Source organism: Anser brachyrhynchus, assembly GCF_964034855.1.
Source record: "Anser brachyrhynchus genome assembly, chromosome: 20".
Lineage (NCBI taxonomy): Eukaryota > Metazoa > Chordata > Aves > Anseriformes > Anatidae > Anser > Anser brachyrhynchus.
The window spans coordinates 7980721-8005579 of record NC_137713.1 but is presented as its reverse complement, the minus strand read 5'-3'; the positions used below and the strand labels follow the sequence as shown (position 1 = coordinate 8005579).

At 44.9% G+C, this 24859-nt stretch overlaps 2 long non-coding RNA genes across 6 annotated transcripts in view; one reads left to right on the top strand and one right to left on the bottom strand.

The window, feature by feature from the left end:
• LOC308180859 overlaps nucleotides 1-24859 on the bottom strand; it is an 84505-nt gene that overhangs the window by 40727 nt on the left and 18919 nt on the right. Inside the window, exon 4 of one of the 5 annotated variants that reach the window (XR_013941216.1) lies at nucleotides 9955-11154. The exons of 3 other annotated variants lie outside the window; for them this stretch is intronic. This is a non-coding gene — a long non-coding RNA (uncharacterized lncRNA). Of the gene's footprint in view, nucleotides 1-9954; nucleotides 11155-24859 lie in introns of those variants that run through there. One more of the 5 variants, XR_013941220.1, reaches the window with a different exon arrangement.
• Nucleotides 15473-20646, top strand: LOC308180860. Its single transcript, XR_013941221.1, has 2 exons — nucleotides 15473-15509; nucleotides 17200-20646. It is a non-coding gene; the product is annotated as an uncharacterized lncRNA (long non-coding RNA).

Genomic DNA, 24859 nt, shown 5'->3' with positions numbered 1-24859 from the left:
AATGGTGTAATGTTCAGTCACCAGACTGAATTAAACAGGACTGGCTCTGTTCGTGGATTTTCCTGCACTAGTTTGCACTGGTTATCACAGATAAGCCACGTTAATGCAACTCTGTTATGATGTTGGGAAACCTCAGTAATGGAAATTAACTGCTCTGTATGGACGGATGAATGGAAGTTACACAACCACTGACCTATTTCCGAGAAGCATGGCAATGTTGAGTGAGAGCAGCCAAATTTAATAGCTGCTATCAAAATCAAGGAAAGGACTTCCATTCAAAAGCTAACCAGGAGAAAAGCAAGAACTTGGTAGAGTTGCACAACCACAGCAGCTCTGGACTCACACCAACAACAGTAACTCCGATGTCGGAACAATGTACCGGCTTAGTGATTTGACACGCAGCCAAGGTGCTTACAAAATACCTCCAAACAGTTAATGCAAATCCATATTACTAGGTCTATTAATGGCTTGTCATTGCCTGTCCGTAGATCACTATTTTGTGCCAGTAAGCTCTATAGTTCCCTAATTCTAGTAATGTTATCCTTAACTGACATTTCAAGCACTGGTGGCTTTCCATAAGGACCTGCAAAAGCCTGAAATCAGGAGAACCAAGCTCCTTTCTACCCACTGAATCACCACAGTGTCAGACTCATCATTCCCCCACCTTCTGGCCTCAGTTTCCTCTTTGGTAAAATGGGGACAAGGTCTTGTACTTTCACTGTAGCCACGGGGCATCTGTGTCCAAGTGTTTTCAGACCTGAGCATGAGCTGAGTATCTGAAGCATTACCTGTTATTTTGATTTTCTTACTGCCTCAATTAAAATTTTAAAGTCATTTACAGCTGGTTTTAAATGCGTGCAGGACTTACCGAGACTTGGTATTTCTGCCCCATTTGCAGAGGACTTGGCAGGGAGGACAGAAGGACTGCACTTCCCTTGCCTCGTTCCCCTTGTCTGTTCAAGTGAAACCTAAAATGCTCCCCTCCATTTTGGATCAATGTCACATAACCTCATTTCCTCAGCTTAAGAAAAAGCCTTAGATTTTATATGTTGCACTAAAATATGTCAGCACCGTTAGGTTAATAAACAGTGCTAAATCAAAACCAGGCTTCAGTTCGTAGATCATGTGAGCTATGTCAAACACAGGGAGTGATACCATAGAAGAGATGTAATGGACAGCCTCCTTAGCCTGGTTTTTATGGCTGTGAAAGAGAAAAACCTGGTGTTCAGCCACTTTTCATTCACCAGAGGCTGTCACACAATCTCTCACAGCTTTTTGGGTTATGTTTATTTTTCCTGGGGTTCCCAAGAGTCATACCTTCTGATCCCCTTGCAAAACCTCCTGTGTGACTACCTAGAGGACTAACCCGAGTTACAGCCAAAACTTGAAGCTTTTACTGCCCATTAGACCAACTCCTTACCTGATAAATCAGAATATCCCCCGCCAATTTACACCCACAGAGGAAATCATTTTCACAATTCAGAGGAACAAAGGTTTGATTTTTTTTTTCCATGTTGACTTTTCCTATGTGGCGACTCCGTTAAAGCCAAGAAACTTCTCTCCCTCTCATTTGTCAGTGGGACATCCCAGTGGCTTGTGGGCCGTAAATCAGCACACATGGCCACCCTGACCTGGCAGCTAGCAATTCCCTCCCTGCAACCAGGAGGCCATGCTGCAGTTCCTATGGGGATCCTGCTGAAACTAAATGAAACCCTTAAGGCGATTGCTTCTTCAGAGAGTGTCCTCATTAATGGCACTTCCTAACCAGCATCCTCAATCGTGGGTGAAATCCCACCAGGCATCTATCTTAGTGGCTGCCACACACCCCTTTTCATTCAAACTCCCATGCTTTGGATGACCAGCATGAGCAAACATGGACTGAGACCCCCAAGCAGACATCTGCTGTCCCTCCCACCTGAAACACCACCGAGTTACTGTCTACCTTTGGAGAGTAATGGTGAAAATGCCCCATTCTCACTCATTGCTGGAAAGAAAATGTTTTCGGAAAGCTGTTCGTGTCATTTGATAGTGTCCAGTTTTTCCACTGAGAAAAGCAAAACCTGAAACCCACACTCCAGTTTTCTGCTTCAGTTTTTCCCTTGGCAAAAACCAGCAAAGCACTGCTCAGCATATATATATATATATATTATATATATGCACACACATCTTGCTGCTGCTTCTGAAATTTGTCACGACTTAATGCAGTGAGGCTGGCAGGTGGCCAGAGCAAGGCACAATCCAAGGCCACCTGAGCAGTGTTTGCAGAGGAATACCTGAGGCCAATCACACTGAAGTTTTGCTCCGGCTAGAAATATACGGGCAATGTTGCAGCAGGTTGACGTTTTTCAGCTGGCACGGGGGAGTGCCACCACATTGCAAGAAGCCATCCCTGTCACTGACAAGAAAAAAATAGCCACCCGAAACTTAGTTTAAGTTCAAACTTTCAGCCTCCACCGCAGTCAATGGAGAGAGAAACTGCACCTACGGAGGGCTATTCATCCCATCCCATCCCAAGATAGCTATCTGAGACGGGGAGGGTGAATTGATGCTGGAGGTGCCAGTACCTTTCGACAGGGACTATAAAAGGAGCCTAGATGATTATCTTGGACAAGGTACCTAACTTTTAGGCAGAGTCAGTTAAGGTGAATCTTTGTTGAACTGAAATCAGCGGTGGTTTTGCCTTTGCCTTTGGTGGGGCCAGGTTTTCACCACGTACATCTGAATAGATTAGAAAAGAAAAACAGAAAAGGGAAATGCATCTATAAGGGAATGAAATATTTATTTCCCCCTATTCACAGAGAGCAATTAAGATATAAAGAGATTAGGGGAATTCTCCACAGACATGAAGTGGGCTCGTATCGAGCAAGAAAGGAGGCTTTGGAGTCTGCAAGCCCAACTTGAGCTATCGGCCACCCTGCCTTGCTCGCAGGAAAAGCATCATGCAAATTTCAGGAGGAAGGAATCGCGGTAGACATGCCATCTGGAAGGATGATGGACAACAAGCTGACTAGGAATAAATAGCAAAATATAATAAATTCCAAACCATGCCAACAGCAACTGTTGTGCTATGAATTAACAGTGCTATTAAATGTTTACGCACACACTTCTGTCAGCACCTGTCAGCATTTATGCAATACATACGTTGGCAAATCTGTATTACGTTATTTCTTGCAACTGATCTGCATTAATACTGCCCGTGCACATGTTCAAGCAAATTGCTACACTTCTTTTTGACCTATCCATGTGCAAAAGGTGCAGCAGTTCACAGTATTTTATGCCTATGCAGCAAATTATGGCTTCATGTGATAGACGGCAGAGCAAGGCTGGGGGATAGGGGGCAGCAAAGGAAAAAGAAAAAGAAAGGAACAGGGAAGGATGAGAGCCCTGGAGAGCCCCCGGCCGGGGCAGGAGGATGCCCAAGGAGAGGGCGGTGGGCTTAGGACAAAGCTGGGTTCACCCCAAGCCAAGCCAGAGAGGAGGAGCTGCAAAAAAAGCCTTCCTGAGCTGGAAGAAAAGGGGGAGAAAAGCCCCAAAATACAGCCCCAAGCTACAGCCCCACATCCAGAAAGGAAAAATCATTTGGCCAAAGCCCTTGCTAAAATTGCTGCAGGGAATGGAGTTATAGCCAGTAAGATGGACTGCAGTGCTCCTTGCACCCGGGTACTTAACTTTTCCCATTTGATTCCTCCTTTTTGCTCTTTCCTCCCTTCCCCCAGCCCCGAGTGCAGTAGCTGGGGTGGAGGAGATAAAAATGTATAATTAAGGGAGTTGCCACTTGCTAAAGCTGGAGACCGCTCGAGCAAAAGACAGGGTTTGCGGTGACAGAGCTAAATCTGGGACCCACCAATTGTTGCTAATGATGAGAGCCTGTGGTTGCTGTGCCACCCAGGCAGAATCGGTGGAAAGACAAGCTTGTTATTGCAAAAGGAGCACTCATGCCACACCTCTCCCCTGCACAAGCGGATTTCTGAGGCTTGCAAACACAGGATGTTTGCAGGCTTTGGGATGGCTGCACAGACGTGGGCAGAGAGCAGTGGGAACTGCATCAGGGTCCAGCAATGCGAGCTGGTGCCTGATCTGACAGCTGCAGGTGGACGTCCTAGCTTCTTGGACAGGTTTAATCTGAACACAGGTCTTTTAGGGCAGGGGGACACGTGCTGCAGAGGAGGAGGGGACATGCAGTGCCTTCCAGGGCTGCTGCAGGGCTTGGGAGTTGTTCCTGTTCTCTCCCCGTGTTTGTACCTATTTGCATAGACTGTGAACTTTTGTCTTTTTACCTCAATTAATCCACGGTAAAAAGCAGCAGCTGGAACAGTCATCTAAAAGATCAGACCTTGGAGTGGCTCCTCCTGACCTGACTGGAAGAAATTTTTGTGTTGAAACCAAAGCCACTGAAGTATCCCAACCTTGGTCTGAGCTGCAGCAAGATGCAGGACACGCAGGCAAAGTTAGCTCAAGTTCCTGATGGATGCAAACCTCGTAAGACCCTCGTAAGCTCACCCTGAATCCTAGAGCCACAAAGACCACCTTGGATTAACACAATCAGAAATCCACTGAACTCAAAAAAACCCCTATTGTTTTTCTTTGTGAATTAAACAGGATTCAAAGAGAGCAGGGAGTGAAGGGATATACCTTGGCCATATTTACCCCCAGTGAATTAGATTCATTTGTCAACTATATTCCTATGTCTTTAAAACATGATTTTGATTCAAACTAAAGAGGTTTTTATACTTTACGTTGGAATTAGCAGGATAAGCTATTAGCAGGTCATCAAGGACAAGACTTCTCTTAATGATACTAATAAAAAGGAAGGTATTTTTAAATGCGATTCCCTAGGATTAATAATTGCCGCTCTGATAAAGTCAGAATTTCCAGCATGAGCCATTCCCTCCATAGCCACAGGTGCAGATGGATGAAGCAGCTCAGACAAGCTGAAGTTGATCACATTTTCCATGTAAAAGGGCACAGTAATTACAACTGATGAGGGTGCTGGAGCCAAAATTCTGGGTCTTGGTAGGGAAAAAAAACAGATTCGTAATCAACAGGGGTAGCCACAGGAGAAGTTTTTAAATCCTAATTTAAAAACACTTAGCAGTAGCATGCTATGCTCCTACAATTACTGAGTACTAGGACATTAGAGGAGAGGTAATAAGTGTCCCTGGAAAGTGCTGCTATACAGGGTGATTCAGGCTTCACTGGGATTTCCAGTGCTCACACACGTGTGTTTTTTCTATTTCAGAGTATTTTAATGCATCTCCAAGATTAAGGGGAAGAGTGAAGAGGTTGCTATTTAAGATTCAGTTCTGAGGGCTGAAGTCAGTCTTCTATAGGGATAGCAGCCCTAGGTCCCCATCCTGGAGTAAGGAAACCCAGCGAAACAGAAACGTTGTTTAATAAGATGTGTGCATTTGCGCCTTTAAATAGCATTTGCTATGCTGAAAAGGATGCAAAGATCTTGTCTTGCTGAATAGTAAATCGGCAGCACTTAAAAGCCAAATTTCCAAATGAGTTCAGCCCCCAGTTTGCAGAGCAGCTTTGTACCTCAGACTGATTTTTGTTTGTCTAAACGAGTGCTAAGATCCTTGGAAATCTTCACTCCTGGTTGTGGGTTCTGAGTACTTTAAAACATGCCCTTGGCCTCTTCTAACACACTGAACCCCGAGGAGAAATACCAGTAGGGTTAGAAACCACCACCAGATATATTTTGAGCTTGATTGCCTGTATTATCTCAACACCCTATTGCTCCAAAACCTCTGAAAACTACATATCTCATCTTTCTATTGTTATTACACCCAAAGGATATGTCTACACCGCAGCACCGAGGTGCCCATGCCAGCTTTCAACAAGCTCGCTCCGGTACTGGAAGCAGGCTAGCTGCAGCAGCACTGCAGGCTAATTTACCCGGCCGCTCTTGCCCCGCTGAAGGTGGCTGCGAAAGAAAGCAACACAATCTTGGCTTGGCTCTTCTGGCAGCGCACGAATGCAACAGGGCAACCACTCCTGATTAGCTCGCTCCCACACCATCTGTTTTCCAGGGCTACATTGGACTTTTCTGGCACAGAGATTCCTGTTTGAGGATACGAGCTTGTGTACAACAGTTTACCATAACCAGCAAAGCCGAGCTGACACTCCCTCCCTCAGAGACGGCAACAGTTTTGCTTTTTCTTTTTCTTTTTTTTTTTTTTGGTAACCCTTTCCCTGTTTCGCACGGCCGGCTACCACGCTGCTATCGCGTCGCAGGGGGCTATGGCTGAGATGCCTGCACTCGAGGCAGGTTTGCTGGCACCGAGCGGGTGCGAGATGTCACAGCCAAGCAGCCATGGGAAGGAAAAGCTGGTCCTGGAAATCACAGCGGGTTTCGGGCTGCCCTGCGACGGCCCCTTCCAGCTCCCAGGGGGAAGGAGGGCTGAAGCCCCCCCAGGCTGCGGGGCGAGGGACCGCCGGGGCAGGGCTGCCCAGCCCCGCGCCTCGCTCACCTTCCTCGCTCTGGCAGCAGCGGAGCCGCTCTAACACAATGCAGAACCCAGGCCAAAACCCATAGCCACTCTGTCTGTCTAACTCCGTCTGGCAGCGGTGCAGTACATTATTACCTTCTGTAATTCCCCCAAGTTATTTAGGGCTGTCTCCTTATTATCTCGATATCTTGGCTCCCATAATAATTACAGACCCAGTTTTACAAGGGCAATTTTTTTTTTTTCTTGATTAGTTTCCAGGATTCTGTTGTTGCATCAAAGCTGTGCTAGTTTTTGTGTATTCCTGACAGATGTCTGCTGGGGGAATTACAGAATGGGCATGCAAAGAGGAAACCATCTACGGTGAGATTAAGGAAACAAAGAACAGTTCTGTGACTTTAAAAAATAAAAATAAAAAAAAAAAAAGCATTTCTCACACACCTGTATATATGCACACATGGCTGGTCAGATGAACACATGAACTTCTGGTACTTGAATTTCTGTTATTTCTCCCTGGTTCTGCCCATGCAGAATACAGTATGTTACAGATGTGCTGTAAGAACATCCCCTCATCTATGCAAGTATGAGGATGAATTAAACAGAATTTACCCTAATTTCTTAATATTTTTCCACAAACTCGGTGTTTGTAGCTGAAGCTCCCAAAGCCCTTAATAAGGGAGCCGGTCGTTAATTCTACTTTTCTTAGAAAGGAAAGTTTGCTGAAAAGTAACAAAGAGGCTAGCTGAAAGCAATGCTGGAATCAGTGGCCGAGCCAGGAATAAAGCAGGAGGCCTGCAGAGCTCTGCTGGCATCACCACAAGCTCACACGGGTGTTTTGCTCTTCTCTAAACTCAGCCTGTGCCACAACGCCTGCTGTGCATCCGCTGCTCCTCTGCTCGCTGCGTGCCTTCAGCTTGCAAGCAGGATTTGGCCAAGAGTAAACAACAACAAAAAAAACACCCTGGTTATTTGTACTACAGTGGTGCCTAAAAAAAATCCTAATTATCTATAACACAGCAGTGCCTACATGCCTCAGGTGAGACTGGCACCCCATTGTGCTAGGTGTTACACAAAACAGATTATAAAAAGATGGTCCCTGCCCTGAAGAGCTTACAGTCTAATTATGCAAGAGAAGGAGTGGGTGGAAACGAGTTCAGAGAGATGGAGTAACTGATTCGATAGCTCCCAGAGCAGAGCTAGCTTGCAGCTTCCTGGCCTCTGAACTGGAGCCTAAACCGCAGGGGTTCCCTCCGAACACGAGGGTCTCGGTGCTGTCTGTCGGCTCCTGCCTCGCGGCTCCCCAACACTTGACAAAGGCAATGGCTTTGTGGCTCTGAGGAGCCCTTGGAAAGCGCCACCGGCCTCTATTGCTTCCACAGAGAGGTCAGGGCTGCCTGCAGCTCGCTGGTGGAAATACCCAGGGTACCACCAGCAGCCACCCCTGCCTTCAGCAGCCCCTCTGCCCGCCTGCTTTAGCAAAGGGTGCTTCCTTGAAAGGACTTGCTTCAGCCACTACCAAATGCAGCAGATTGGATTTGTTGGACAAATAGCTCGACGTGGAATGGCAAATTCCATATATTAAGGGCTGGTGATGAGTAGATCAAACTGTGTGTCACATAAATCACCCACTCAGTCCAGAACCATACATGAAAATACAATTAGAGATTAGCCCATGGAGTGCATAACTGGCAATACGTCAGCAGCAAATCATTTTAAAAGCATGTAGCTGATCTAGCCTCCTTAATTCCTTGAGTTGTTGATTCCAATTATCAGCAGCCAAGTAGCAAAAGGTTTTTTATCCCAGAAGATTTCTTACTTTTGGATACAATAAAAGTCAATTTATTCGATGATTACTAGGACATGGGCAGTTAATAGGTTGCGTCTGTTCTTTCTCCCCTCAGATACTTCAGAGTGGATCCATTAACACATTTACAGACTAGACTTAAACAATAATAGTGCTTCTCCTTCTCTGGGGGTAACCAAACCAACCCACTTTTTGTACCGGGCTCTGGGATGTTTTTTACTATTACAGCTCCAGAGGAATTTACATAATTGGTTATGAATAATTCGTAACTTGTCTAAGAGTCTCCATGTAGCTATCTGATTTACTACAGCTTCCCACTCCAGAACCAGCAGAAGATTTTAATACAGTTTTTAATTGCAAGATCATAATTTAAGCATATCAGTGCTGCCTAATGTACAGGGGACGTGAGACAAACTCCTCTCCATTCCCCTGTACCCAGTGTCTAGCTACAGGACTCGCGAGGCCCTGGAAATGCTGCTGAGACTTCCTGCAGGGCAGGCAGCAAGCAGCACGGCCTGCCGCGTGGAGCTCTCTTCCCCTCCTTTTAATGTGCTCGCCTCCAAATTATTTGCTTATTATGGGGAGGAAGGGAAGGCAGGACCTTGTGGTTTAAGCTTTTGCCCTCTGCTAGGGACCGTCTGGGTTCAGCTGATAGCTCTGCCACAGACATCTCTGCACAGCCCTGGGCACTCCTTTAGTCTGAGCACAGGAGCAATAACCCACGCCTTCCCCCAGGTCAGGCTGCCGGGACGGGACGTAGGTGGGCAGGACCGCAGGGATGGCTGGGTGCTACAGGACCGGGTATAGGGAAAGCACATCCCTTTCCTCAGGGCTGGGGTGCTGGGGGGGAGTGATATAAAGTGCTGAGGACCTGGCTTTGGAGAAGCAACCTGTAACGGTGCACCTAAACTGCTCGATGCCAGGCGTTGCTTCCAGACACCCTCAGCTGGGAAATGAGGGTCCCATGGGCAGGGATGGGTATCAATAGCACTTTGCATGGGTACAAGCGAGTCTCTTGTCTGTACAAAATCAGAGATCAATGCAGGTGACTAAGACAGAGTGCAGGGCAGCCAGCTTGGACGCTGGTGAAAAACAGAGAGCCCCTGCCTGAAGGAGGCGTGTGCCCAGCCCTGGGCTCCCACCAGGGCTTGGCCGTGGCTCAGGCACGTGTCCAATCTGTGCCCCTGCAGCGCCTCGGCATCGAGGTTCCCATGGCACTCCTTGACCTGGCTAAGGGCACCTCTGCCTGGACACCTCTTCTGACAAAACTTAAGTCAACTGTTGTTTTGTTGTTGTTTTTAAATGCCCGCTCAATTTGGAGGAAATCAGCCATCAGATCTAATGCAACTGAGTGCCACAGGCTGGTTGCACCGCCTGTGTTTTCTAAGAAAATGGCACTAAAAAGAGATTGCACATTTTCACTCAGTTGGTAGTAAGTACTGAGTGCAGGGCTGCAAGCAGCTCTCTCTCCTTTTTTTCCCCTATATGATGTTTTTGCTTCTGCAAGTGGAATTTAGGCCTGGGTCACTGAATCAAATCCTTTGCTCCCACAGGAGAGCTCCTCATGCAACCAATTAATTATTAATATTTCTGCCCCCAGTTCAATGAAACCATGGGAGCAGTTACAAATTTGTTTAATTTAATCAAATGCTACTTTTCCACAGACTCCAACTTGTGTTTTATAAGACTGTGCACATGCTGAAGTCCCTTACAAAACACTGGTTTAATAAAAGATGCTATATCTCTTTCTGCAAATTTTACTATGCAAAGGGTAAATAATTGCTTAAACTCAGTCTTGAGTCAAGAGAGCATAAGCTTCATTGAGGCAAGTCCCCAGTGAGACTTAGGCATATGCTTAAATTCTTCCTCTGAATTGGGAACGGAATAACTGATTTGCCTTTGCTACGATAGGCTGTATTTTTCTTTAATTATACTTTTCTTAAGAAAATACAAAATCCCATCAAACTACTAAAAGAGCCACCTCACTTTCTTCAAGTTTCTTCCCAGCATTTATAGAAAAGATTGTTTATTGTCCTGAAACCAAAACCATTACAGCCTGTCAAAACCTTTCTGTAAGGCGGCAGCTAGCTGAATAATACATTTCACATTAAATTACACAACTGTGTCATCGGGCTAACATTAAAGGTAAGTCATTAATAAAAAGAGAAAATAAAGTGGTCCTTAATTATACAAGACATTAAAAGGCTGAGTGTTTTGCTTCTGCAGCACACTCACTTTGTGAGAATAAACGTTTTAAGACCAGTGTGAACTTTTCCTCTGTGGAAATTACAGCTCAGAGATAATCCCTTGCACTCGCCAGTGCAGCTCATTGCTGGGAGATGGGTCCGTGTGCACCTTTTGACATCTCGGTGCTAGTCCTACAACCAAAGCCAGATTGCAGGCTCCCAGTTTGCAACACAGCTAGTTGCTTTTGTTTTGTTATTGATGGGGGACACTTTTAAAAGTCTCAGGTGAAAGCACTTAACAGCTAAACCCCATTGATTTTCTGTAAAAATAGGGCGTCTTGGTACTCCTGACTAACATCTGAATACATGTTGGAAACTGGAGCATAACATGTGCCAAAAGAGCACAGAGGGAAGCCAGACACCAGCCCTCAGCATTCAGGGTCGGATGCTGCTGTAACGAGGACGGTGGCAGGGAGAGAGGGGCACTGACACACACAGCCACTTTGGGGTGGCATCAGCAGAGGGCTGACCTCCACCTGGGCGATCGGGGCAGAGGGTGAGAGCAGCACCCTGCCCCTCCTGCTCCCAGGGAAATCCGCACCCTGCTTCAGCAACGGAAACCATGCAGGGAAGGCACGTCTTCTGCAAATCTTCATACGTAATACTTTCTTTACCATGTAACTAAAGGTGGAGACACTCCTTGAAGTCCAAACTGCGAGAGGAAAACCACAGATTTAAGCTTTTAGGAACTGACACCATTTTTGCCTGCAAAATACTTCTTCCCAGCAGAAAAGTAATCCTCTCTTTTATATGTACTCCTTCCTGGCTCGTCCTGTAACCTCCAGCTTTCATAAATGCGAAGCTACCATTTCAAGAATAGGAGTCCTCTTTCGTTCCTCACTGATGAGCCAGCCTTGTGCTGTGTCACAGGACTAGGAGAGGCATTCACAGGGAACAGGAACCCTTGAGGTACGCAGACAAACCTTCGCTAAGTAAAGAATCAGAATCACCTAGGCTAGAAAGACATTCAAGATCATCAAGTCCAACCATCGACCTGACCTACCGAGTCCCATCACTAAACCCTGTCCCTCAGTGCCACATCCACACTTCTCTTCGGTACCTCCTGGCATGGGGACTCCACCACTTCCCCAGGCAGCCCCTTCCAATGCCTGACCACTCTCTCCAGGAAGAAATTCTTCCTGATATCTTCAAAGAGCAAACTTTCGAGCAAAGCCGTAAGATGCACATAACCATGGTTTGATGCATGCCGTGCACAGCACTCATCAGATGTCCACAAGTCACCATCATTTGGGATCTGTGGAGCGGTAAGTATGCGTAAAGGGTTTAGAAAAAGAAAGGTTAAGAGTGCACAGGAATATCTGTGAGATGCTTGCACTGATGATAACCCTCCTCTGCCCACAGAACCACCTCTAAGTGGAGTAACTTTGCATCAGCTTGCTTTTGAGGACTTGAGTCAGGTAGGCTGGGGATCCTTCCCCTGGTGGTGGTGGAACACGAGTTCTCCAACAGAAACAAATTAAAGAAAATTTCCAAGGAAACATGAGAGGCTGAGAAAAATGTTGGTTTGTGTGGAAAATTTTTGCCTTATTTTTCCTGAAAAACAAAATGCCTAAAACCAAAAGTATTTTGTCTAAACTCCTCAGTTTTTCAGTATTTGAATTTCTGAGCCATAAAAAAAGAACTCTTCTTGGGAACCATGGATCAAAAAATCTCCCTAAAATGGATTTCCTTGTAGTTTTTAATTGTCTGCTTTATTATGGTATTATTTCTAGTTTTCCTTTTTTTTTTTTTTAAAGAAACAAACTGTTCAGCATTGCAGTTATACCAAGATTCAAAAGACCTCTGTGTTGTTGATATAGCCTTTAATCGACTGGGCTAAAGTTTTCCACAAAGCTTCAGTGCTGGGGAGCCATCAGTGAAGGCTTTGCCTCATGTAGCTAAATTGGCCAGGAATTAGTTTGTAAAGAAAACATGAAGGGTTTAACCGTATGCATGTCTCAAATCAGGAATCTACAACTTAATCAACTGGTTTTCTTTCTGTAAAAGCCAATAGAATATTTGCTACATATGAAAGGATGCTAATAAACTTTACAAGACGAAATGTGATTCTTCCCATGGAGCACAGTATCTGCCCCCACTTTGCACTTTGTGCTTAGCAGCACGGTAGAACAAGACACGCAGGGTATATTGAAATTAGTCTGCAAACTGGAGGGGTGTTTGGGTGATTTCCTTGCATGAAGGCACCCTCTCTCTGGTGCCTGCTAAATCTTCCTAGCCAAACATTATTTACCCCTGAAGCTAACAAAAATACTTTGATGAGCAAGTCTCAGCGTACCAAGTGTTAAATATTTCACATATGCAGGGATAGCCTTCACATTAAAAGATGTCTTCTTTACCTCAGGGTAATTAACACATTTGAACTGTCCTGGGGTGAAAAAAAATAAAAATAAAACACAAAACAAAACAGAAAAAAAAGTAACACCGAGAGAAGACCAGCCACCTGAATTTAACCGTGAAGTATGTTCATCAGCATAACCCCAGGAGAAAAAAGAAATAAAGGGCTGGAGTTGGTGAATGTCCCTCACAGCAGAAGTCCAGATTCCCTTCATTATGTACAAGCTTTGCTGAACTCAGAAACAGCCTTTCCTAGGTGAACATAAGAAAAAAACAAACAAAAAAAAAAAGTAGGAGCCTCGATGGGGGCATTTTCCCCCACTACATGTACACAAACCAGCAAGAGATGTACAGCCCCAGGAGACCGGTCGGGACGAGCAGGACCAGCCACCGCAGGATAGAACAGAGCAACACCTTCATCTGTTCCTTTTCCAGCGGCACAGCATAGAAACCAGCCCGTGCCAACTCACCTCGTGTGCTCAGTTATTTCGCCTGCCTGCCTCCCCCAGCACGCTTCCTGTTCCTCGGGAGCAATCAGCCAGGTGAAAGGAGCACATTTGTTAGGGAGTCCCCTGCTAAAATACCAGCAGCCTGTTCTGGCTGCTTTTCAGATCAACTTCCTTTCCCACCTCTCACCCCCAGCCTTTGAAACACTAGGGAACGATTCACTTGCAGACACGGTTGTATCTCTGTTCTTATTATTTTTAAAGACTTATTCCTGTCCACCCATGGAGCAGTACTGGAATCAGACTGGATGGCAGAGCAGAGGGCTGTGGACTGTGGCAAGTACTCAGAAAAACAGGCTGTGAGCCTCAGGCTTTCAAGTGGAGTAACTTTGCATTAGTGCAGCATATTCCACCGCGGCTGAGAAAGAAATCAGGTGGGAAACCAAATAAATCATCAAGGCCCCATCTGGGCAGCCCGACGTGGTTCTTGGGGCAGGACATCCAGCAGGTGGACGAGGATGTCCTGGAGCCAGGTCTGCAGAGCAGCTCTGGAGGCCACAGCGGTGCCGAGCGATCGGCGGAGCGTCGCTGGAGCCTCGGTGACGAGCGGCTGATCAATGGGGCAGCACTACTGCCTGTATCGCTGCCAAGCAATTACTGGAGCTGCGCTTGGCAGCATTACTGCAAGCTGCTCTACGGAGCGGCGCTGGTATTTGTATTGCTGCCGTTCCATCAGCGAAGTGGCACTGGAGTCTGTCTCCCTGACAGCTGATCAATGAAGAGGAATATAATAATCATAATGTGGTGTTTTACAGGATATGGGCCTTTAACCTGAGGACCTCGAATCCCCTCTCAGATGTTCATTAAGCCACAAATTCCACATGCACAGATGCAGTCACAAATATCCAGATCACCAAGGTATTGCAAATTTGTCTTTGCTCTTGTAGTACAGTTGGGTGATCTATACTGTGGACAGGTTAAGTGTCCCAGTTTAATTCTCAGTGATACAAAGGGTAGGTTGGAAACAGCTCCTCTGTACAAAAAGGCAAAAACAGTCTGGATTCTCCAAAAAGCTTTCCAGAAAACTTGGATAAAAACATCACAGTGAAAACTAAGACACATTGAAATTAAAAAACACCTGAGTCCAGGCTTCTGGGTCCTCCTTTTTACATCCTGAGAAGTCAATGATGGGACTTCAGCACACAAAGAAGAAATATATAGTCCATTGGTAAGAGCCAGCACCACCAGTGCCTCAGCAGGCCACGGTTCCATGTTTTCCCTGTTTGCTCACCAGAAAAGTATCCTCCAACTTCAAATTTAGAATGAAATTCAGGTGGTTAAATTCCCTGTGCTCTCATCTGCACCTGCTCTAAAATCCTGCATGTAGATTCGGGGCCAGCCTCAGCACACTGCAACAGAGCTATACCCTCCAAATCTTTCACGGTGTTTTTTCCAGCAAGTCTGTCAAAGAGCTCAGCTGAAGTATTACTTTCCTGAGCTTCCAATTCAGTATCACCATGCCTAAGCAAGCTGCTCAGCTCAACACGATTCTTGTTTCAAAGTTAGAGAGGCCAAGCCTAGCTAATCTTTCTTTATAATTCATTCCCCAAATCCCTGAATAACTTTGGTTGCCCTACACTGCTCCTTCTGCATTCTCAAATGTGCGGCACGCTTCCCATAAGGTAACTAAAACTGCACACAATAGCCTACGTGTTTTATTTCACATTCCCCGCTGATTAATGCTGAATGCTTCCATACAGTATATCCACATGCTTTACACTTAATGCTTCAATATATATATAGTGCAATAACCTCCTTACTTTTACTTTACAGCTGCCAATTTGTGCAGATGGCCGTAGTGTATTAGTCACCACCAAGTCTCCCCTCCTCCTCCTCCCAACAGGCTTGTTCTCGGTCAGCATTTCACATGGCATTTCCTTTCAAGGTATCTATGGCTATTTTTGGCCTGAGAGTTCCTAGTATATTAAACGCAACGAGCCACATCCTCAGCTGGTGTAAATCCGCACAGCCCTAATTCAGCCAGCAGAGCTGTGCCAATTCACATGAGTGGAAAGAGTCCCATAAATCAGTTATCAGACCGATACATTAAGGCAGCCTGTTTAAACTACTTCTGCTTTGCTTTTATTTATTTACAGATGACCCGCGGCACGTAAGGATGATGCTCCAGCACCACAAAGCCCAGGGGGTAAGTGCTGACTGACCGGGGATAAGGACAGAAGTACAGACAGGTCTGCTCACTTCGCTGTCACACCACCACTCTGACATTAACAAAAAAGCCTTCTCTCTTTGGTCACTTTTTGCCTGAACAGCAATTTGTTTCAAGCCTAAAATGTGCAAAAATCATTTCTATGTATGAAGGAAACAAAAGCATAGCTAAAATTGACTCTTGCCACACCTCCCCATCCCGTACAGCTTCCTGGCTGTGACATCCTCTATTTGCTGTCCAGAAGCCAATTTTTAACCAGCCTCTAACATGGCTTTTCAGAGCAGGCTGCTTTCATACAAAGTCTTCCCAAACGCTTGATAATCTGGTTCAGCAGCAGCTCCACGTACCATGGCTGCAGCCTAGAGAGACAGGCAGAGGAGCAAGGCACGAGGGAAAAAACCTATTAGACTCTTGCCTCAGTTCCTTAATGTTTTGAGGTGAATCAGGCTGCAAGAAAAAACCTCCTGACAACAAGATCTATTAGTGTATGGAATAATCTTCCAAGGGAAGCGATGGAAACATTGCTGCTTGGCACACAGCTAGTGTTTGTCCAGACTAGTTTTTAAATATACAATCCTGAGTTGGCAGAGGAAAAGTCTAGCCGAGGTAGTTGCTCTTATCTATCTCCATATTCCAGGATAAATCAGGTCATCTCCTTTGTTCTAGTCTAAAAATTGAGGAATGCACTTAAAACAATTCATGCAGTTTTAATCAGCTATGATCTCCCTTTTATGATCCACATGGGTTGTATCTTATTAAATTAGATATAGCTAGCTGTTTCTTTTTAATCATCAAGTTTCTTCTAATATAAGGCAGCAGCACTGTCTAGCACAGCCGGTATGAACTGGGGCTGTGAACGCGTTCAGGTCTCTCTTTGGCTATGCCCCAGGCTCCCGGGCAAGTAAATAAGCCCCTCACTGCCAAAATAAGTAAATAAATAAAATAAAGTTAAAAAAAAATATATCACTCTCTAATTTGCTTTTGTCATTCAGAGCCTGGGATTGACTTTCAGAGGTTATGAGTGTTTACAGCTCCAGTCAAAGCCACTAGGGGAAGGGAGTTGAGGTAAGTCCATGAAAGAGAAGGAAGGACTCAAAGACATTTAGATTCCATACTAAAATATATAGCACTGTGTGATATAGAGACATGAAAAAAGGCCCAGACAGAGACAGGAGGAGTTGAAACTGGAAAGCACTGCACCCTGAAACCAAGATTGGGAATTTCAGCATTAGTGTTATTTCACAAGTGTAGCTGATAGACATGATGCACAAAACTGGAAAGCAAGACTGCAGTTCCCTGACTGATAGCTCTCAAATTTTGCTTATAGGAGGATAGTTGGGAAAAATAAATGGATAAAAAGGAACATTTGATATTAGTGAATTCCTTCTCTGCTGGAACATGAGGTCTTCCCTTCCATGCTCCCAATCCAGCATCCCTCCCGCAGCTGAGGGATCACGCAGGTGGTGTCAGTAAGGGCACTGACTGGAAGCCACATCAACACTGCTTGTGCATCAGCCTGCTGGATAAAGCATGGAAACACTCCTAGAAAATGGCAGTTTCCTCTCCTTTGCCTTCCTCAGGATTTTGTATGCAATCCTAGGCATAACACATGACCACATAAAAAACATTCTGAAGTGTACTTAGATATTATTTTCTTTGTTTTGTGTAGCAACCAGCACTATGATGCCCCCTCAGGAAGACTTTATATCCATCACCCTGCAGTACAAAGAAATCTCATTGTGACAGATAATAACCAATTTGACTGCCTTTAAAAGCTTTGCCCCCAACAGAAGAAACTGCAGGTAGGAGGCTTTATGAAATTTTGTTCATTTTTTTTTTTCCTCCAAGAGTTCCTTGAATTCTTTAGACATAACGTTTTTAGTGACAGAAAATCATTTGAGAAGCAATAAATATGTGTTCAGATGAATGTAAAAAAAGATAAATAAGATACCGAGCAGTCACTCCAGCAACTATAAATTCAGCCATACTTTTCTTTCTGAGGCCTCTATATCAGATCTTATCTCCTGTAGGAGACTAGTTTTCCTTCCCTCAACTCCCAAACATTCATCTATTGTTTTGAAACTGAGGAGTCTGACAGCAGAACAGGCCGTCCTTTTAAGACCGTCTGATACTGGAAAGTCACAGTAACTCTGCTGTTATTTAGAATTCATGCCACTGTTACCTAGTTCAGAGTCTGCACCATTACTCAGTGTGATGTACAAAACTGAATAAATGGGCTAAATTTGGTCATATTGTGACTTAAAAGGGTGTAGCAGGTCAGACTATGGTCAGCCTGTAAAGGATTTGACAGAGGGCATAGTCCCATTTGAATAGTTCTCTCAAGCAGGAATGAAGAATCAAAAATAACACGTTTTCTTGAATAGTTTTGTAATCTTCTAATGTTGATATGGATTTGTGAGTTTCATATAAATATGATGGTAATGGGATTTCATCAAATACTAAAGCAACTGAAAGTCTTTTTTGTTCTTACAGATTCTACTCTGTAGGTGCTTCATGTGCAAAAGAACTTAATCATCTAACTTCATATTCAAAAGGACAAATCTACTGATCCCACCCTTCCAGAAGCACTCACTGCATTTGCAAGCACTGCCTATTTGTTCATATTTTTGTATCTGGAGAACTATTGCATTTACCAAGGTATTTTCACCCCTAAAGGTATACATATGGATTTTAAAGTTCTCTGGAAAGCCAAAGTTATTGGGGGCTTCCTGAACTACTTGTTATCACTTTGAAGCATCTGGCTCGTGGTCAGCTGTTTCACGTTACGAACTTCTACATTTATTTCTGAAGAAATTAGCACAGCTTCCTTCAACGCTACATTCTGCAGCGGTTTTGGTTTTGATTGTAACATCTCGTTGTTCATCTTGAAATCAAAGTCATTTATGGAAGCTGCAGAATTTTAATGTTCCTCAGACTCAAAAGCATTTGTTTAACCACCACCAGACAAGGAGATGAATAGGGGAGACTGTCTGCTCTTGATTTAGTGGGACCAGATTTTTAGAAGAGCTCAACAACTAGTGCATGTCTTCAACACACTGACTCTCTTGGACAGCCTGGCTATTTATTACAGTGCTTAAATGAGAATGATGCTCATGAAAACCATGACCTTAGTGAACCGGACAGTTAGTACACACTATACATTCCTATATTTTCATCTGACACGGGTGATTTATTTGCAACTTCTACCTGCAACTTAAAAGCAGCTTTTGATTCTCATTATTTCTGCATCTCTTTTATTGTTCACCCAAAAGGCCTGCCTATACGATTGTTGAGCTATGAGCTGTTTAAGAATCGCTGCCTAGTACAAAATGATATGCAGGACAAAAACAAAGAGACAGTATCTTCTTCAGTTACTTTTGTTTAAGCCCTATACAGAGAACAGAATAGATTAAAGCAGTGGGAAAATAAGGGATCGAGCCTTATGATGTGGCATAGGGTGCTTCTTACAGCCAACCGCACTTCATTTTTCTCCGCTGATGCTTCCAAGTGGTTTTCTAGGATACCCCTGAGCAGAACTCATTGTAATAACTGGAGGAAATAAATTAATGGAGAATTACCGCAAGGTTCATCTAAGAGAAGATTTGATAAACAACACTTCCAGGCTGAGATATTCAGCGCAGCCTAAGGAATGTGGACTTTCCCACTCCCGTTGAACTGAATGGGAATCTGTACCTCTGAGTCAAGCTGGGAAGGTGCTACCACAACCACTAAAAGCAATTTTGGATTTCAGGTGCAACCAGAGATCAAGAAGTCCTCTTAAACTGAAAACCTCTGACAAAGAAAGAGGTGAAACAAAAAGCGTTTGACCCATCCAACTGGCATCGCTACCAGACTTAGTCTCAGCAAGCAAACTCCCGGGCAAGTTGCAATCTCTGCGCTCCCAGCCTCCGTCAAGAAAATTGCGCAATCTTCAGACAGAGAAGAGACAAAAACGGACAACAGTGGAATCACAGCCCAAACACTGCTGCAGACAGTGTGAGATGTCCCCCACATGAGCAAGCTAGAAAGGAAGCTTATCAAAATCAGGGCAAATTAAATATTATCATGTTGCTTCTGTCTGAGTTCTCCCCAGGCAAAATGCCCCCTTGGCAAAACCATAGTTCACCCCTAGGCATTTTTTAATGTTGCTTTCCAGAGCAAGACTTAGGTAAACCTTAATTGGTGCATGGGTTTTAGGCTGGTTCTCTGTATGGTCAAAATGTTTTCCACTTGAAATGGTTTTGAAACCACTGCTGACACCTGTGCAGTCACATATACATCAGGCACTTCTATGTCTTTAAAAAGCAACACACACCCCTGGCACTTTGAACCCAGATTCTACCTCATTTGTACCCATGGGATGCTGGTGAAGTCATCATGATCACACAGGATAAACGAAGGTTGAAGTTGGGCTGTTTAAATTAGGGTTTTGTTGGTTTTTCTTTTTTTTTTTTTTTTTAAACCTTGTATATTCTTCCCATTGCTAAATCTTTTACAGAGGCTACTAAGGTAGAGAGCTGCTGAGCTAATCCTCTTTGACTCCCTGCCATCCTGGCAGGTACTGCAAAGCCTAAGGTAAAGTGGAGCATCAAAAGGAAAATTAATGTCTTCTAACAGCAATTAGAGGAAATTATTTAGATATAAATCTTGTTTTATATCTTCTCATACTTGTTTTTCAATCTTTCCCCTTTGATTTTTTTTTCCTTTCAGGCTTTTCAGAAAGAAACATTTAAAATCCCTCCTGTAAACCAGTGGCATAATTAGCTGCATGTTACACCTGGTATTTTACTCTTCTACAGAGTAATTCCTTTGAGCTTTCTTTTTTTTACTAAGCCCCGAGGTCTCCCGAAACTGAGTCTGCTTGTTCTCTCCTCTGCTGGCCGACTGGGGTTTGAGGGGGGAACCAAAGGGGGCAGGGGCTGCAGGGTGACCTCCCACCTCCTCCTGGCCACCGCAGCGGGGACGCGGGTGCCAGGCGCGCCCAGGGCCTCCAGTGGCAGGCGAACGCACCTCCCGGTCGCCCGCGCTTGGCCTACGCCGTGAAGCAATGCGTGTAACCTAATTGTACTCCGATAACATCAAACAAAGTCTCTCTGATCCAGCATCTGGCACGCCGCCATCCTATCTGGGGTCCGATCTGACAAGCCTGCCGATTGATCAAATCATTATCTGGTAGTGTAGGTGTATCGTCTAACACGAGCCAAATTCCTTCGGCTGCTGCTTCTCCTTTCTAGAGAGGATACGGCTCCAGCGGGCTCCTTCCCCCGTGGTACGTGGCCAATGGCTTCTGTAGCCAAACAAACTGCAGAGTGGCTCGTGCTCACTCAAGGGACACTATGCTTTTTGCTTCCCAAATATAGAATTACTTCACCCATAGTGTTATCATAGAGAACTTGCGAAAACAACAAGCCAGCTTTCTCAGGGGTATGGCACAACAATCTGCATTTCCAGAGACAGCCAGGCACAGTGAAAACTGCTGATAGTTCCAGTTCTGCCTGAACTCGCAGCGAGCAAGAAGTGGCACTGAAACTTTTAAGCTCCCTTTCCACCTTCTTGTTACTACTCAGGGCATGACAGGCTAGTAAAATATATATATATATATACATATATCTCAATTATTGCACCTCTGCAAACCTGACCTCCATGTGCAACCTCACCCTTGACCTCAGCAAGAAGTCAAGCATTCCTCTGGAAACACATCCCTGCTACTGCTAACAAAAGACAAGACATCACTTTTATGCTTCCCTCCTATGGCAACAGACTTCTTAAACTCTGTGCAGAAATCTGAGGGCAAGATTTCCCTCTGAGCAGGAACACCCAGTAACTACCTTTTTTGAGAACGCAGACTTGCTTGTTTATCTGGAGCTGAACAATTGCACCTAAGCCAACTACGACTAGAAGACTGAAGATACCCATTTACACAGGAGCAAGGCTTGCACAGGCTGCAGGTCCTAGCGAGCCATCCTTCATTTCAAGCAGCTCTGCTTTTGCTCCCATCCCAAGAAGTCGAGTGGAGCACAGTCAGATCCAACGTCTCAGCTGGTCATTTCTCAGCGCAAAGCCAACCGCACCGCAGACTCCACAGACACCATCTGCAGTTAAGCTCACGGTGAAGCCAGTCTGTTTCCGACATATTGCCCCCATCTAATCCGTCCCAGAGGAATAAAGATGACATAGGTGGATATTTTTCCTAACAGCCTTTCCCCTTCCCTTTGCAATCTTCAATCTCTGAGTTAAAGTAAGGGCAGGAGATGCTATCCTCATTTTAGCACCACCGATTTGGGGTCAGCATTTCATTTGGCCACCTCATTGTACTTCCCGGAGTCCTATTTCAAAGTAAGCTATCCAAGGTAATTTATTTAGTTTATATGCTTTATTTTATCCACATAAATCAAGAAACAAAGTCCATAGGGAACAGGCACTCTATACTTATCATAATATGTAACTTAGGTCCCCAGAGACTGAGTATGTACAGAACAGCTAATAAATGGTTCGAAAAAAAAAAAACTGGGTCATTAAATCTTGTTTTATATCTTCTTGTTTCCATCAAAGTATGCAGGAGTGGAAATTCTCTTTCTAAGACAGGCTCCACTTTTCAGCCAACTGGGAATAGAGCCAGCTGAAAAGAGAACCCCACATACAGCACTGACAGCTGTGCACAAAATTCATGAGCTCAAGAGACAGACTGCTGCAGAGACAGGTGTCCGAGATCTAAGTTTAGCTTGAAAGATTAAAACAGCATCTACAAAGAATGCATTTATTCTAATCCTCTCTGTGCTAGAAACTACACATGCATCACTGAAGTACACATCCTGGAAACATTTGAGATATGTCTTTCTTCCGTAGGATTTCATCCCATTGTGTTCAGGGATAAAATAGGTTACAGCATTAAGACCACAGAAATGCACAGACCCAGCAGAGAGAGGCTCCTGCTGCCCAAGGAAGGGTTGTGAGCATTTCTGATCAACAGTTACAGACGCGGTAGGGTTCAGGCTCGCGTGGCCCTGACTGCTGCCCACCCTGGCAGCGAGCAACCCCACCCCAGATGTTCTCAACACAATGAGGATGTCTTATGTAAATAAGAGCTGGGAGGCAGATCAGGTGTGGCTCTTGCAAGACAAATGTGCTTGGGAATTATGTATGATTCCATGTTTAGCTGCCCTGGTATAAATCCAGAGCAATTCTTTTGATCTTAAAGCAGCACTGCTCTAAATATACATTAAATGGAAGAACATACCCACTATCCTCAAAAGAGTCAAAGGTACAGGAGGACTCAGCCTTTCCACCTTCCCAGCACAGCTCTGGATTTGAGGGAGCCTCTCTTGCCCTCGCTAGTGTAACTGGGTGAAGAATCCACCTCCTTGTGACAAACCATAGATGTAGCACAGCAGATCCTGATGCCTCAAGCTTGTAGTCTAAATTAGAGACAGTCTGAGGAGGCAGGAGACCTAGTTTCTAGAGTCACAAGGAACAAAGGATGAATCACTCACTTATTTACTATCATGTGATACAGTGCAGTTGCATGTATAATTATCTATCAATATAGCTAGGAATTATCATATGCTAATGCAAAGAGAATTTGATAATCTGGGGGACATCAAAGTGTTGAAGTCAACAAGACGACAGACTTAATAAACTTCACCTCCTCCCTGCAATAGAAGGGGCAGGTGCTTAGCTTTGGAAAGCTACAGAGCAAAATTTCTGGGATAATAATAAAAGATTTACAGATTCTTTCCTCCCTGTGATAGAGAACATATCGAACCATACTGCCAGCATTTTTAGAACAATTCTTACTCTCAAAGAAGCAAGAACAACAGAGGGCAGCTTTTTTTTTTTTCTTCCTCCAAAGGGTAGACGCACTATTTACAATATTCCTCTAGATATCTCATTTCCACACGTTCAAGAAAATTCCCCAGTTCTGTTCAGGGAATGGAATTTCACTGTCATGAAAATTTGCCAATACTTGTTTAAATCAGCACTTTCACAGGGAGACAACGTATCATTTCTAAAATCTCATGGCAAAGCTGCTCCTAAGGCTATCACAGAGATTATTTAGTTGGCGCCAACCAGCACAGAATTATAATACATGGCTGGAACTGCCATGCGATTCTTGCAAGCAAAAGTAATCTCTACCCTTGCATCATCAGCTCTACCAAGCAGGTCACGGGATGGGTGCTCCAGACGATGTGGGGGAGGACTGAAGGAGGCAGGATGTTTTTAATTTATGTATTTAACATCTCTGTAATGGGCACCCGAGAGCTGAAGCTGCAGAGTAACTTCTCTGTGGCCTCTAGAAAAACCTCTTTGGGGAACTGGCTGGACAGAGAGAGGATGCAGAGGAGAGGAACGGGCACATCTGCAGCCAACAGGCAAACTTACCTACGGGTGGTCACAATCACTGAGCTTTTAATTTTGAACATCCCCACAACACATAGAGAAACCTCTTCCCACTGGGGAACAAATCCCCCATGCCCACTTTTTGCATCAGTCAGGATTTGGTCATGCTCTCCCACCACTCCATCATCCCAACCTCATCTGAAATAACAAGTACAGCCCCTGCGAAACCCCTGTGCAGTAGGGATGCACTGGCTGTCCCTCCTGTGCAGAGAGGGACATAGGGCGCACGGAGCAAGCATCTTGCCTCGGGCTTCCCCAGTACGAACATGGCAGACTTCCAGAACACAGTGCTTTCACAGCAGGCTCGGCTTTCCACGCCGAGGAATGGTTTGGAGGGGGAGCGGTAGGGAACTCCACGGGCTGTACGTCAAAGGCTCCTCCTAGGGCTTTCCCACAAACAGATGGCAAACTGGCTCCCAGCTAGCAACTCATCACAAAATGAAAAACATCTTCCCCTTCCCTTCTCATTCAGGGCAGACTCATGTGTTAACAGTTTAGCTTTGTTTACAGGCTCCTTGGGGTTGGGCTTTTTTTTTTTTTTCCTCTTTCCTCCTCGTTCAGATTATTGCCCTCGCACAATAGCAGACACCAAGAAAAGAAAGCAATAATGACAAAAACCATCAGTCCAACACTGAATTCACAAGCACCATTCTGGTTTCCAATAACCCAAGGTTTTTTTTCTTGGCTTTGCTGAGATTCCAGGGTAATTCAAAGTCTCTTCCCTCTCCCTGGCTTGCCCCTGGGGTTCCAGGCACCCGCAGCCTCTCGCCAATGCTCCAGCACGGGACAGAGCTGGGAGGTCCCGTGCCTGGCAGCAGCGAGACCCTCCAAGTCAAGACCACACTGATGTATTCCAGGACAAGAAGTGGTTTCCTCAAAGGCAAGAGATTAAAATTTAAGAGAAGGAGCATTAGCATTTACTTGAAAGGGAG